Genomic DNA, 15,129 nt, shown 5'->3' on the forward strand with positions numbered 1-15,129 from the left:
CAGCCTCACCTAAGCCCGCTCTGAGACTTAGAAGCCGTTGTACCTGTGCTGTCTCTATTATTTCCATCACCAGGAGTAGACAGCCTCCTGTAAAGGAAATCCATATGTCATCTTGTAATGCTAGGAAAACTGACACTTAACCACAGTAACGCCTGGGCTGACTGCTCCATCGTCATGTCTTGCTGCTCAGGTATAGCAGATCATAGGTGACACATATCACTGGAGAGATGCTAACCCATCCCCTGCAGCTACCACCTTCACAGTATTTCTTTTTTAACTCAATGCTCTAAATAGCGTACTTTAATGTTGGGTTTGATGAAAGCACTTGTGTTTTTTCATGTTCTGTCCACAAAAGTCAATGATCAAGAGGGAGCAGCAAGACTGGTGCTGATGGTCTCTGAGAATCCTCCCTCCCTAAACAGTTTGAGAATCTAGATGGTTAACTATGAGCTATGAGTCCCAGAATAGCCACTGAATAATTTAAAAATCAAGTTATATAAAATAATAAAAGAAAGTTACAAATGAACATCTTGCTTTGAAGCACTGTTTATAGAGATTAATAAAATGTATGTATTATACAAATCTGATTGGGGAGGGAATTTTTAATTTGTAAGAAAACTTGACACTACTGTAGCTTGTCCAGATTGAAAAGAAAACAAATTTCAACATGTTGAAAATCCCACTAAAGTGGAAATTCCCAGTTCTAATCTGCTCTGAAGATCACACAAACAACATTTCATATTTTTATGGCAGCAGATCAGAACAGCTTCATTCCTTTCTTCCATATGGCAAGGATGATGCAAAATAATATCTGAAGCGAGAAAAAAAAAATCTGTGACTACATGAAATACAAAGAAAAAGCGCTTCATTGAAACAATCTCTTTGGAGCATCATCCTTCCTAACTCAGAGTTCCTCATCACAAATCTGCCACAAGCTGTGCTAGGGTTTGCTTCTGCACCGCTGACACCTAGAGATGCAGAATCTCAGCCATATTTTTTCTCCACCAAAAGCGATTGGCGTGGAATTGAAACAGTCCTGTGCTGTTTGGTTCGAGGTTCCTCTGCAGAATATAAAATCTGTCCTTCTAATATTTCAGCATTTTCTGTCAAGTGAGTGGCTGGGTGATTAGAGGACAAAAAGCAAATTTGTGAAGACAAGGCAAGGATTATTCCCCCACCCAGGAGCACCCTGATGAGTAAGGAAGTGTGATGGTATTCCATGAAAACAGGAGCCACCTCTCTGTGTGGGTCTGGTGGTGGCCATGGCCATGCCCTGCTGGGGACGCCAGCACCTGGCTGTGCCTCCATGTGCCCCGCACCACGGCGCTGCCCGGCCAACCTTCACAGATGGCAGCATCTCCCTGGAGATACGGTGGCATCATGAAGAGACCACGCTTCCACTGCCCCAAACAGTGAGCTTTTTACAGCAAAACAGCCAATGTGAATGGCCTTCTTTCATCCATGAAGGCAGGCTGTGTTTCCAGGCATTTGCAGGGCACAGGGATGGCAGCCACTGAGGGAGCAGTACTTGACCAAGCTGGAGAACCTGCCGGGCAGAACCAAAATAGCAAATAACTTCACAGCCCATTAAAGAGTAAACGGGCTAAAAGTTGTCCTGCACTCATGGCATCAGTCCTCCATGACTTCTTTACAAGAGTCTGAGGTGAACTATTAATTTGAAAGAGTTAAATGTCCACAAACACACACACAAAAGGCTTATAAGGTACACCAAAAAGTGACAAACAGAAGCTACTACCTCTTACTCATTACAGAGCTATGCGGGGAGAAAAAGAAATTTGCAGAAATCTAACTGCCCTGAACTTGCCATTTTTTAACATAAATGAAACATTTTTTTCCATGCTAGATCTCCAGTCATGCTGTTTTTGTTCTGCTCCTTTGACAATTTGTGAGATGAATTTGAGACCTGAGATATCTCACCCAATTTGCATGCATTTTGAGGACGAGTTTAAAGCATCTCTTTCTTATGGAGAGGGAATTCACTTTTTCTCTCTCTCTCTTTTTTTTCTCTCTTTTTTTTTTTTTTTTTTTTCCCAGCAATGTATTTAAGTACATGGTGCACTTATGTTACTTACCATCTTTTTTGAATCAAACCATCACTGCCTTGACATGTCTACTTAGAATTCATTTTTCTTAGACCAATATAAATGAAATTATGTCTTTCCTTGTCCAAGGAAGACAAGAACATCTTGTAAGAATAAAGTTCTCAAGATCCTTCCACAGACATTCTTACATACACAATAGCAAAGAGGTTTTGTGTTTTGTGTGCATGGTTAGTTTGGAAGATAGAGGCAAACCGCAGCGCGCCGCTATAGATGCTTGAGTCATGTGCTGTGAGCATGTGTGTGAGAATGTGATAATTATGAAACCAGTGGACACAGCAGCTGGCACTTCTATCCATCTTGAGGAGATAAAACATTCATTCAGTTTTAATTTCACTTCTTGGAAATGGGAAATTTCCCTGATCAAAGCGTCTCCTATGCAATTCTTCATCTTAAGCAGTACAGAGCTGAAGGGTGCTGCAGGCCACAGAAAATGGGCAGTCACATGTTCTGTGCATGGTCACAGATGTTAACAGTGACAAATCACCTTTCATCAATACTGAAGGAAAGAAGAAAACACAAGTCCATTTTGTTATGAAACAGTGCGCAAACTAAGCTGTACCCAGCCCACGTGGCTGCTGGAGAAAGCTTGATCTTAGCTCTTCCCCTGAGGCCGGACCAGGCCAGGTGGTGGCCCTGTGGACACACAGGGCCCACACGGCACGAGTGAGCAAGGTGTGTGTCTGTCAGACCCCGGGAGGTCCCACGAGCAGAAAGTGTTTGTCCTACAAGGGACAGAGCCAGAGCTCCATGGGGCAGAGTCCTGCCAGCCATTTCAGAAAAGGAAGGTGCAGTTTGTGGTCTGTTCCTTGTCGGTATTTTTTATGTTCCTTGACCCACGCAGCCATGTCCTGCCTCCCAAGAGGCTGCTCAGCAGGCTGAGAGTGATGGGGGGCAGCCGGCCACCTCTCTGCTGCCTGCCCGGAGCCTGGCCACCGCCTGGACACGCACCTCTGTGCAGATGGGTCCGTACGTGGAGGTCACTTGATTGCCCCAATAGTGGCCATTTGGGAGCTTTGCAAACTATGCAGTTTGCAGGTGCAAAATCAAACAGCACAAGTAAGCTGCTCATGAACCAAAACCAGCAAGCTCCTTGGTGGGAGGTGCTTTACATCAGGTGTGGGGGCCAAGAAGGTGTGGGGCAGCATCTAGGGCTGGCTGCAGAGCCCAGACCCACCGCAGGATGTGGCCTTCCACTGGAGGTTACGTCCTGAGCGCACGGCAGGTCCTCCGCACGGGCAAGGACAAGCAGCTCCTTGTCAGCCTAAAAGCAATACCCAGAAAAGGGTGGAGACTAATGTCTTTTCCATTATCTGCGGAGCTCTCTCACAAGCTGTCCTCCCCTGCTCCTCCCTCCCAAAAGGACCGGCGCCTCTCCGGGCGGCCGCCTGGCACCAGTGGCGGCCATGCTCCCGAGGGATGCAACCACCCCACAGGAGACAACGGGGGCAGCTGATGTGCATCACTGGGAATTTAGGGCCCAGCCCAGGGAAAGCGATCCAGAAACCTCTCTGAAACTTGCATCAGTGTCTGCAAGGCCATGGAGGCCTCAGTGTTTTCCTCAGGCCCCCCGAAAGAAGAAGAAGGGCTGCACCCTGCGGCCAAGCGCAGAGGTGTCCGGGAGGGAGCGACCTCTGGGCTGAAAGCCCCCAAGCAGCCCAAGCAGCGACATGGAGCCAAGCCACTTGTCTGTCCCTCTTGAAGGGGCTGGGCCCCATGCCTGAGAGGATGAATCTTCTCCTGTTGGTGGGTTGTATGGCCTCCGGAGTCTGTTTCTGGCCAACTGTGAGCGCAAGGTACAACAAGTTGTTATGTCAGGCTTGAGGAGTACTTGGCTTTGGAACACAACAAAGGGGAGACCTGCTGCACTGGAGCTCGCAGTCCCCAGGCCTGGTGCTACGTACATGTCCCAAAATGGCCACTGTCATGGGTCTCCTCTGGCTGACGGCAAGCAGGCTGAGATGGGAAACATGCTTAGGAGCTGAGTCTGCAGATTCTGCTAACAAGGAGGAGTTGTCAACATGATGAAGTCTAAATATCAATATCCTAATTCCTCAAGATAGTATTTGATTTTAAAATTCGCCATCAAAAACAGCAATAAAAGGGGTTTTGGTCTACACACTATGATTTCAAGATTTTCTTTCTTAGGCATGGAGACTAGAAAGACTCACTTCATATATATAAAGAATGAGATTGTCATGAAATTACAAGACCTTGGGAGCTGAGGCTTAGCAACATTTGCCATGAGATTCACACTAAAATTAGGAGAGTGCTGTATAAATGCAGCACAGGTGTGCAGAACTGCAGTAATTTTATCTTCAGGAAATAAAGTTTTGCTGTAGAAATGACTCTTAAGCCTGCATCATGGAATCATAGAATATCCCGAGTTGGAAGGGACCCACAAGAACCATTGATTCCTGTCATCAACTCCTGGGCCCCCAGAGGACCACCCAAAAATCAGACAACATGTCTGAGAGCGTTGTATTCATGCAAAAAACTGTATTTCCAGCAAGTCTGAAATGACAGTTCTTTAAGCCACCAAAGCAAGTCACCACCTGCAGAGTCCCCACTGCCGTCCCAAAGCCTCCACGCTACTGGAAGGAAGGCACACTGAAACCAGGCGGCAAGCGCCTCTCCCAGCTGCCCCAACGCTGTGTTTGCACAGGCAGTTTGTACCCGGGGATATGAAGAACTCGTTCCCTTCTGTTTCCATATCAGGTTTTCAGATCAGCGCTCTTCCCAGCCTCTCCTCCTCCAGGCTGCTCGCAGTGTGGAGTGCTCTTTTCCTGTTTACCCTTACATGCCTTTTTATTACTAGGCGGGATTTTTTTTTTTTTAAAGCACACTCAGGCGCCTGCTTGTTTTTTCTAAAGCTCTACGGGGATTTGCTGGCGTCTTTTGTAGCAGGTCATCCTGTTTTCAGACAAAGTTCCTGTCTTGTTAAAAACAATCATTTCTGGATGTCTCTGTATGGCTCCTGCTTTTAATCATCCTGAGTCCTTGAGCCATGCAATCCGTGCTCCAAATATTTAGGTTGTGTTTGTTTGTTTATAGCAAAAAGAAAAAAAAAACGAAAAAAGAAAGGAAAAGCTGCTGTGCACAAGCTATGGCACACTCAGGATGAAGGCTATGAGTAGCAGACAAAGTGGCGGCAGCAACAAGCCCCTTTCCCACCGCTCACAGTGCCCTTGCTGCAGTCTGGCTGCAGATGCCCCCACTTTGGACGAGCTGCGGGAGGGGACCAGCCCAGCAGGGCCAGCCTGTCTTCTGGGCTGGGTCCATGCCCTGAGCACCTAGTCAAAAGGGGAGCGACAATAGTTGTCAAAGTTCTGCACAGCTTTAAAAACCATGGATTAATAATAGGGCTGGTCTAATCCATAGCTTGTTGGATTTTCATTTAATGTTGAGAGAAAAGCTCGGACAACCATCTACCATATTCCATCTGATTTAATTCTGTACATGACCCCTACTACTGGGGGATGTAGTGAGGACAGCTATCCAAAGAGTACACATCCATGTTGCTAACACCTCCTGTGATGAGGGGAGTGCTGTTGTTTTCATTCCACTGAGGCTGGGACAGGTATTCTGCATGGCTTATTTTGAGACAGAGATAAGAGATTGTTATCTCCATGGCTCCTTTTATAGCTGACAGTAGAAGATACTCTCCATCACAGGAGGTCAGTTGGTGCCCCTAAGGCTGTGTGCCCTTCCAAGCTGGGGACCAGCGTCCAGCATTTTAAAAGTTAGAGGATATGAATAAAACCCAGTAATTGGTGATATATGATGCCAAAGTGTTTAACAAGCGTATTTAGTACCTTTCACACATTAATAGATGAGGGAAGTCCTTCCACAGAAGGTGGCATGTCTTGCCAACTGGGACTAGAAGACAAATCTCTTTTACCTTTCCTGGGAGGATGGGCTTGCTCTGTCTCCAGGCTGTTTTGCTGCCTGCAGTGCTGCGTTGGAGCAGAGAACTGAATCTGTGAGCTTCACAGCTAGCACTTACCAGCACCCTACCTACCGGGAAGTGCTGTTATTACAATGGCTAATAATAATAATAATAATAATAATGCATCCTCCTTACTGGCTCCCAGTTGGTACCACAGCAAGTCACATCTTAAAGGGTCTTGGGCCACCTCCTTGGAGCCATTTACTCACACAGGTAAAGCTCCTGTTCCAGAGTACCTTCCAGAATTTTATGTAGTGTTACGTTCCAGCAGGTGATGAAACGTGTTTCAAAATATGTATGTTTAAGAGTGCCATGGCCTGCAGGTCCATTAAGAGAAAGGGTCTATTGTGTGCTTCCTTACGCTGAACACTCATGCAAAATGATCATCAATCAAAGCTTCAGGCTTTGGTAAATTTACCCCTGACAGTTCTTATATGAAGATGTTACACAATCCCTAACCCAAATGCTTTGATCTCCTAAGTCAAAGTCAATATGTCCAGCTGGATAAATAGCATTAAGCCCAGCACTCTTCCTGTGTAAGTGATAAAAAATTGATAAAGTCCTGACTTGCAGAAGCACAGGTGCTTTAAATCAATGGACTACAGTTCACCAAAGCTATTAATGCCAACCCTGGAAGTCCTGACTAGAAGCAAAGAGCTTTGCAATTTTCATGCTCCTTAGTTCAGAACCAGAGTTCAAATAAGGTCATTTTCAGATAGCCACAAGCCCTGGGCCAGTGTAAGTCAGAACAGTGCCATTTGCTTAACTGGACCAGAGACACAGAGCTGAGATTCAGCCTCCTCTACTGCCAGCCTCCCTGCAACGCAACAGGGTGAGCTTTCCCAGATGTGTCTGCAGAAACAGATTTACGGCCCTATCCCTGGTCTCTGTCCTCTCTTCACATGCATTAGAGATGCAAACCCCACCCCCACCCCCTCCTTCTTAAGACCCTATCATTTTTCAAAACCCACTTATTCTCCTTGACCTCCTAACTGCCCATGGTAAGACTGCCTCCTTTTCCCATTTTTCCTCCTCTTCGTATTACGGCAGGCCTACAACCCCTCTTCCTGGGCAATAGCAGGGCTGGTGGGGCTCAGGCAGGTTTCCTGCCCTATGGCTTACTTGCTTCCCAGCATCAGTAATCTATTACAGATCCTGTCTTGCTGCCCATTCCCCTCCTCCCCAATAATAACGACATTCTTGAAAGCTTAAATATCCTGTTACAAAACAGATGATCAGGATGAATATTTCTTTCATCCTCTAAGTCACTACTTGTGGGGGAGTGGACATAGTCTGTTTAGCCATATGGATGGTTTTCCATCATTCACAAATGTCACCAACAGACGGGCAAAAACATCCTTTGACACGATCTTTGGGTTACTTCTGTTAAAACCCCCAATTCTTGAAAAGTAAATTCACCCTGGTCTAAGGGCCACTCGATAGAAAATATAGCCCACATGTTCTGAAGAGAACATATTCCTGAGAACATATGGGAAATTTCAGAAGAACATGGATCTTATGTTAAGAAAACCCTCGGAGGAAATCTCTGACATACAGATCTCAGGAATTCATTTTGATTCCTCTGAAATGATACACTCGTCTTCTCTCTTCCAAGTATATACTGACTATAGGTTCCTAGAAGTGCTATGTCTTCTAACAAAAACAATGCAAATTGCTTCCTAGAAGCCCTTCTTTTAACCTGAGGGAAGTAAGGGACTCAGAAAACAAAACCCTCCTAGCCACTTCTCAAGAAGCATTTAGCACTTCCTCCAAAAGTGGATTAGATCAACCCACAGGCGAGTGTGAGGTGCCCTCTCACCCAGCAGTAGAAACGAAAACAGACACCTTGAGTTTCAACAAATGTCCTTGCTGGGCTGATTACAAAGAGCTAAAGAAAACAGTCTCTATCTAAGAATACTTCATCTAAGGCCTTTCTCCCAGAAAGAGAGGCTCATGAGAGCCCAGATGGAGAAGGGATCAGGCAGGCAGCCTGTTCTCAGATAGAGACCATGTGTCCTCTGGGGCTCTATCTCAGGTCCAGCAGCTCCGTTTCACCCAGCCCTTGCTCTTTTCTCCCTGACCTCAGCCAAGTTCAGCACCCCCTGTGCAAGCAGAAAGTCCCCTGGCTGCCCCCAAGCGAGCTTCTGCTCTGAAGGGTGGCCTTAGGCAAAAACAGCCTCAGCAAATGCTCGGTACTTGTAACCTTTTTGTCACAGTGTGCCACGTGACCTTGCCTGTAGGACATACCTCTGGTGCTCAGGAATTGCTCCTAGGCAAACTGTAAGCCATAGTGAATGGAGGCAGCTTGCATAGTTTTTGGAGGCTTAAGTATGAAGGTCGGGTGGGGGAAGGCAGACAAGGGGCACCAGGCAGGAGCTGCACAGATCTACAGGGCAGCTGCTGGTGTAGGGGAGGTGTTGGGGTCACCTTGGCCTTATCTGTAACCCCTGCTTGGACCTCGCTCGCCTTGCCACAGCTGGACCTGGTCCTTCTGGCATGTCTTCCCCATCTCATCTCTGCTGTCTCTGCGGTCAGAAGTTCATTTTCCCCTTCTTTCTAAAGGTGACGTGCTTAATTCAGCTTAATGGATTATTAGAGCCCCCAATCAATTCCAAGCCTAGAGAATAAAAAGCCCTTGGTTAATTTCTCTGTAATTTTGGCCTCATTTGCCTTCTAAAGTAATATGCAATATATTTTTGCAGTGACTCAGTTGCAAAATCAATGTGGGCTATACTTACAAGAGAAAAGAACAAGACAATCAACATCATGGGTCCTATTCCAGGCAATGCTGTTGCCTTACTATGTCAGCTAATCTTGAAAAACTGCTATAACACCACTCACAGGGAAGTGAGGCACTGCAATTTAAATTTTTTTTTTTCCTGCACAAACTGCTGTTACTCTAATGGTTGTGAACTTTGCTATTGCTTCTTGCGACTATTTTAATGTTACAGTTGTTAATTGTTATGGAATATATCAGTGAAGAGAATTGGGTCAATTTACCTACAGTTGCCTTGACACTAAAGCCAGAATATCTACTGCTCTATTTGTTTCCAGTCCACTTGTTAGCTTGAGAATACTGATTGCCTTACTCAGATGAGACAAAATCAGCCAAGTGATTGAATAAAGCGATACTTCCTCAGCGGAGAACAGCAGATTTGCATCTGACAATTAGTAGATTGTAATCAGTATTTTCCCATAGCAATATATCTCCTAGCTTTAGTAGTTAATAACACGGCATTCATACATTTATTTTTGTAGATTTTCAGGAAAAAAAAAAAAAAAAAAGACCAGCTAACAAAGCCTTTTAAAGAATATATCCTGTTGTACATTCAGGAGGTTGCCCTGGCTGTCATTGCTCACACGCTGAGCACTGGGGTAGGTGACCTCTCCCTATGAGGATGTAACACTTCATGCCTACCTGACATAGCAGAGGCATCGCATGCGCTGTCAATGGGTATCAAAGGAGTGGGGGAAATTATTTTTAAATAATTAGTCTGTGTCTGAACCTAGGAGAGACAAATGTTATCAGTGAGCATAGAGAGCTCTTGCTATGCAAGAACTCCTGCTTATTTGCCTCCAATTTTCCCTGCGTAACTACGTGAATTGACATGGGTGGCAGTTGAAAGCACTGAGCTGGAGTGAAGAGTGCTCTCAAACTGAGCACTCACTGCAGAAGGCTTAGTTCCTTTATTTACTTTGCACAAATCCTGGGGAGGAAGTATGAGGCACTGAGAGTCCCTTTGTTTTTGCTCACTGGATTTAAGCAATTCCTCCTGCACACACCAGAACAATGAATCTCTTCAGTCCACCAGGATACAAGTGATATAAATCCACACTGTGGATCTCCAGGATTTTCTATTTTTTTTTGAGAAGCAATTAGATGATTGCAGTGACTGCAGATTCAAACTTTGAATCTGCGAATTTCAGAGGCAAGTGATAAAATGAACCCCCTTATGCTAAGAGTCTGAGCTGGAATAATGTACATATCAGTAAGCCGGAACACCCAGGCTGAAGTTGTCCTCACTAATTGGGAAAATTCTTGGCCAAAAATAAATTGGTTGGAGCCCAAAGAACACAGGTTATCTCAGTGATTCCTCATCACGAACTGTCACTGGTAGAGCTCTCATCTCATGTACTTCCAGTCTCAGTGAGGACTTCCTAACATAGCTAATGCACAAGCACCCCCATACAGGTCCAGTTCTCCCTCTGTCCCCAGAGGACAGGTAACAGAGCCCTTCTCTGTGTCTGACGACAGAAAATACACTTTTTTTTTTTTTTTTGGTGGAAAACATCCTACATCACTTTGTTGACTCTCCAGCAGCCATGGACTAATGCTGTTTTGCCAGATGATCACTCAGGCATGTCAGCTGGATGCCCTGCACCGTTCAGAGTTGTGACCTGCCTCATTATGGCACCATGTAGAAGAATAGACAGGGTTTCAAGGTCATGATCACTTGAAAGATTTAATATTTATCCAGAGCAAAAAAAAACAAACAGACATTGGTTAGTTTGATGGGAGCTTTTTGGTATCAAAGGTGCAACTTGGATCAAACAAGAAAGAAAATGGTTATCATATTTTGTTTCTTTCCTAACTGATCTTTAGAGAGAAATCTTCCCTGAAAATGTCATTTGGACACTGATTTAGTTTGACTAATTTAGGTATCTTGCTCTTGGGAGACAAACCAGTTTTCCTTGTTTCCCCGTGTAATACACGTAGAAGAGCAGTTGCCTTGGAATTTAATCCACCCCACGTAAGTGGGGTACCTAACCTAGTCACCTTGAATATAGGATGTAAGGTGTTCAGAGGGTTAGTTTGGAGGTTGCATTATCATTCTGCAGCCCAAAAACTATACAGGCAAAAAAGTCAGGCAAATTTAAAGTCAAAAAAAGGAAGAAAAAAAGGTGTTGAGGGTGGGTGTGATGATGAAAAAGCTGACGGGCCCTTACATTCAGTGGCAGCAATTAGCTCTACCATAGTAAATTTCAGGCATATGGCATGGCAACTTTCGCACCCTCTTATATGATTTAAAACGGTTCTCACAAATGTTCGTCTCACTGTAACTGTGAAAAATCTCCTGTTTTCTCAGGAATAAAACTGCTCCAATATCTTGCCCTGACAAGTGACGCTTCAAAAAATGCGCCCCCCCCCCACCCCCCAATCCAGTTAAGGCAATGATGTGTGTTTAATGCAAGAGAACAACAATTAGAGTATTTTTGACTGAAAAGAACTCAGTTAAGCTGCCAGAAATGTCAAAAGTTCCTCGCTACCCTGACACTTACGTAATTGTTCTGTGAACACCCACACACCGGAATAGACCTACTCCACCAAAAATTGCAGGGCTGACTCACTAAGCGTTCCTCTACGTTTCTGAGGACCTAACCATCTAGGATACATCATCCATAGCGTAATTCTAATGTGATTTCCCTGATTCAATAAGTTGCAGTTCACTCAGGAAAAAAAAAAAAAAAAAAAAAGAAGGATCATCCATTTCTTGAGGATCCTGCCCATCCAGAATGGGAAGAAGCAGCCAAGAACGTCAGTGTCGTGGGGCAGACTGGAAAGGGAGCACCCCACTGCTGCATCCTGGTCCTTTTTTTTCTGCATGCTTGGGTCTTATTTGATATCTCTCTCATTCAAATTCTGATGTGATCGAAAAATGTTTGACTTCTCTGATCTGATGGGACTGCCATATGAAATGAAGCAGATTGATGCAAAATGGGACTGAAAGAAAAACAAACCAAACCAAAACAAAAACCATTTATAAGAGATACTGAAGAAAACCACTAAGAGAGAGCAGGGAAGCTCCAGTGCATCACTGGAAAGCACAGGGGTGTAGACATTTGTACACCAACCTCTTCTCAACACTTGAAGGGAGATTTAGCTGCACAGTTTAGCCAGAATGGGAAGCTTTGTGAAAATAGTTTATATTTCACAGCTACACTATAAACCTCTTCAGAGAAAGTAGAAATTTAATACAATTTACCTTTGTGGTATGCTGGTGGCACCGTGCACCAAATGAGTAAGATGAGCTGTGACCACAAGCAGCACTGTGATCATCACGCCGTACTGCTCTGACACACTAAGCGACGACCTGGTATTTAGATGGGCCAGTTCTACCACAACATCCTCATTGATATCTAAGCACAGTAAAGCCAAGGTGAAAACCAGCAGGAATTCTCTTGTCAACATTTGCAGAAATTACACTTGTACACTCCCAATCTTCAAGGTATGTTGTATACTGCAAAGCTCTTAAATGCTGGATCAGGGATGCAGAAATAACTACCATACCCATTTCTGTCCATACTTTGAGATGTATGCCTTTTAGAAGGACTATAAACATATACTTTCATATTAGCATGCACAACCCAGTACTGCCCCAGACATTTTAAGTGCTGCTCCACATTTAGGGGATTATCCTTTCCCCATTTGTTCTATCTACAAATTCTTTCAACTGTTTTCCCTCTTCCACCACCCAATGTCTCTCAAACTTCCAGATAAAATGAAATTAGTAGGTGGATCTGTGGGAATTAGGAGGTGCAGTGACCCCTTGAGACCACTGTTTGGCAGTTTTTATTTCCCACTACTTACTTGGGAGTGGGGGGAAATATATCAAACTACACCAGAAAGCCAAACTCTTGCATCACAGGACACAAACACACATAGACCAGTCACACGCTGTCCCCTTCACGCCAGCAAAGCCACTGGTGCTGCAAATTCAGCATGTGATTTGAGGTCTTTTTTTAATCAAGTAGGACATTTTAGCATCTCGGTCGGATCACCAATTTGCTGCTTCCCCTCAATAAATTTTACCAAACTGCGTTTGGCAGCAGCATGTCATCTAGGGAACCCCCAGTCCCAGCGGTAAGGAAATTCTTGCCTCTGTCAGTGCTTTCACCACATTTGGTACAGGTCCTGCCTGGCCTGGGAGAGGTCCCCACAGGGGTTACATCTGTGAAAAGTAAAGCAGATGTGCTAAATGGGGGCTGCAGGTGCCAGGACATATATCTATCCACTTGCCTACCCCTGTGACATCCTGGAGCGAAACTGTGTGCTTGGCTCCACCAGGTCCCCAGGCCACATTCCAGTGGCCATATAAAAAACAGGCAGCGGAAATTGAATTGTTCATGCCTGGGTTAGGCTCCTAATTGCCTCTCTTTGGAACCAGAACATGAGATAGCCGTGCTGTGTTTCTTTTCCTGAATATGCCTGTCCCAGGATGAAGATCTTTTTCTTATGTAATTTGCTGTCCCTGCTCTGCTCTCTGCACAGTTGATTTAACCTGCACTGTGCAAAGTGCCTGTTTACTCCTTTCACACTCTAGAACAAGCCTTCAGTCATCCCATGGGAAGGCTTTATTCCCACGGTCAGAGCAAGTGACTGGAGAGAGAAGTGGGATTGGGGACCCTGCAAGTGGGGAGGAAAATAAAACTTTAGAATTGGGAACAGAGAGTTGCTTTCTACACTTGCTTGATGCTGTCAGGTTTGCTTCCTTGTGGGATGAGTGAACTGGATGAAAATGGGACTGTGCTAGTGCAGCAACATGCTGTAGCGATAGCACTAATGCTTCCCCAGGTAAGCCCACGTGCTAGTGCCTAATAAAGCCTTCCAAGCACACCAAAATGGGCTGCACTAAAGAGATTATAGCATTTTCTCAGCAGCCTCATCTGTTGTGATGTGTGTGCCCGGTATAGCATGACATAGGCTGCCCCTGAATAGAAGGCAACGTCAGAGAAAAACACACCAACACACAGAACAGGGGAACACTTCGGACACTACTGAACTCTTTGGTATTGGCAGAAGAATAATATAAGTACGTTGTTGGCCCTGTACAAACCACAGGATATTCCTGCAGTGCAGACCAGGATTTTTGAATAGGAATTGCTGTTTTCCTCTGCACAGATAACAGAATCATACAAATCTGGATTCCAACTCGTAAGCTAATTTATTAATTTATTACAGCTACCAAGTTTAAGGGCATATCAGTATTTTCTCTCAATCACTGCCCTAGTATCCCTTTTAGATCTTAGTCTGCTTCTCTTTTTTGCCTTCTTTATACAGTTTTTTTTTTTACTTGAAAGCTTTCAAATTAACATGTAATTATTTATAAAAGTATGGACACACAGCCTTCTGTTCTCTTCATGTCTATTGTTTTCAAGGCAGAGATGCCCACCTGTGCCATGTTTCTGTTGCCAGCAGAATGTAAACCATTATGAAGTGGTACACAGGTGAGTGCCACCAAACCTGCCACTAAAGGCAGTACCTAGTGGGAAGCACAAAGGGGGAAAAAAAAAAAAAAAAAAAAAAAAAAAGATTGGAGTGCCGGCTTGTGTGCCTGGCCAATTCCCTGTGTGAGCCTGGTGAAATGGGTGCCTTGTACTGCCCTCCTGCAAGCTTAGTTTTATCCTCTAAGAAAGGATAGCCCTACAGCCATTAGAGATCTGCTGTCAAATAAAACTGCTCACCTTTACACGCCCTGGGGAACAATTTGAGGAACTCAGGTATGAGCTACATTCAGATAGAAACTTTTACTTTGTCTTAGAAGTCAAAAGAAAACAAAATCTCTTGAATAAATGCATTTCTGTAGTAGCTGTTAAGTATTTTAAAGCATCATTCCTAAGTAATTGCTAATTACATTACTTTATTACAAGGCACAATTAAATATGTGCTTGAGGTCATCCAGCTATTTGCTGTTTCAAGGAAAGCACTTGAGTCAAAAGGATTTCCTAAATGGAGTCATTCAGTGTTTTATTTCTCCAACTTCAGGAATTATTTTAGATGTGAATAATTGGACATTGAATAATCAGTTAAATACCATTTCCATAAATTGTTTGTGCTTTGCATAAAACAAGTAAAATGCTTTATAGGGCACTTTTGTGCTCCCTTTGCGGCACCCTGCACTAACCGCTTTTGCACCAAAGGCACTCTATGTTATGGCGGGTTTAGTCTACAGTGATTTGTGTATTTCTGTGTTCAAATAGGTCATTCACACAAGCCAACACAGACAGGCTGCTAATTCTCACTTCCACTGAAATTAAAAGAAACAGAAAGGGATTTGCAGG

This window comes from Cygnus olor, chromosome 1 (assembly GCF_009769625.2).
Source record: "Cygnus olor isolate bCygOlo1 chromosome 1, bCygOlo1.pri.v2, whole genome shotgun sequence".
NCBI lineage: Eukaryota > Metazoa > Chordata > Aves > Anseriformes > Anatidae > Cygnus > Cygnus olor.